Source organism: Schistocerca serialis, chromosome 3, assembly GCF_023864345.2.
Source record: "Schistocerca serialis cubense isolate TAMUIC-IGC-003099 chromosome 3, iqSchSeri2.2, whole genome shotgun sequence".
NCBI lineage: Eukaryota > Metazoa > Arthropoda > Insecta > Orthoptera > Acrididae > Schistocerca > Schistocerca serialis.
Window position 1 is genome coordinate 580,959,894 of NC_064640.1, and position 1,739 is coordinate 580,961,632.

Below are 1,739 nucleotides of genomic sequence, written 5' to 3' on the forward strand. Positions count from 1 at the left end.
TGTCACGTAAATAATATGCGAACAAGTTCCTTACGAGTGTCGAAGCTTAAATACGTGCTGTGCAAAGTATGTGTAACTCACCTATAACGCAGAAATAAGCTCCTTACATGTCTCTAAAAGTTATAATTTTCCAGCAAGTACTGTTCAGTGCATCTTAACACAGAAATAAAAGAGAGGACCAGTTCCTTACTTTTTTTAAATGTTGTGATTGTACATGGAACTACGCTGAAAGATGCATCCTCTGTCACCGATCCACCATAGTCTCAAAGTGTCTGTTACCATTTTTTTCTTGGCTGCTGCTGACACTTCATGGTGATCGACCGATGTACAGAGCATGACTGAGGAGTCCATCTCGCGATCCTGTTCACTATACCCTGAGGAAGGGTGGTGATAGCTCATGCAGGTCAGGTCTCTCGAATAGGATAATGCTCCTGATTAGAGAATTGCAGGAGGTGAGGTGACCTTTTTTGGGTCATAAATTACGATAACTGGGATTAGGCTAAAAGCATTTGGTCATAAAACTGACCTGCATAGACATAACGGCACAAGAGGACCACTCAGAAAGGGACTGGGGAAGGCAGCCATTTTGGGTCATAAATTGTGGTCATTAAGACTACACCAAACACATCAAGTCACAAATTACAATTGCATAAACGCAACTAAGAGCATACATAAATGCTTTGCTTAGATTAGGTTCATATATTACACCTGCATAAACATAACAAGTGAGTTGTTTGTTTCAAAAATAAGGGCGCTAGGCCAAATGGCCAGTTTGTTTACACAAAGGGAACAATTGGCCCTTTTTCTCAGGACTGGTACAGATCCACAACTGATTAACGTTAACGTGTGTCACTCCTCTGCAGAAAACTTTTATTTTGAGAGAAGTAGTGATGACGGCTCCCCGCACGTCTACTTCAGTATTGTGATTTGATCCATTATAAATGGTTGTGAAAACCTGCGACGCTAAAAACAATAGGTTTGTTGATAAATAACTCATCTTCTACCAGTCATGATTTTCTTTATTTTATTTTTCGCACGACGCGTTTCGGGAAATGATTCCCATTTTCAAGTGAGATTTTTGTGTTTTTTATGTCATTCCTACGTGATGTTGTCGATGTGTGAGATTCTGCTTCATTTCGTTGACTTTAAGTTTCCTTATGGTCCATTTGTGCAGAGTCTCACACACACTAAACATCACACACAACTTGTTGTACACTTTTAAACATCGGAAACATTTTACATAAACAAAACAGTTACACAGATGTTCCTATAAGTAGTCAACAGAGATGACATTATAGGTCTTCCATAGATCTTGCTTTTGTACAGAGGTTATTTATCTTAACAATCTGGATCATAACGTACTTAACATCTATTTTACATTTGTGCTTATTTCTATGTGTTACTGTTTTTATTTAAGTATACTATCGGAACCTCTGAAGAAAGTCACTGATTCACTTTCAAGTTTTTCGTTTAATATTTTGTCTTCATATTTTCTGTAATGTGAATATATCTCCAGTTCTTCTAGCAAATCCATTTTATGTCCTTTCTTTAGTCGGTGGAGTACTTTGACATTTTGCTCTATTTTTCCAAATGGGTGTCCTGTACTATGTACATATGTTGCTATTGCTGATGTAGTGTGTCTGTTGTGTGTGTAGGCTTTTATGTGCTCTGTGTGCTTGGTGTTGAAATTTCGGCCTGTTTGTCCTAGGTAGAACATGGGGCATTCCTGGCATGTGACC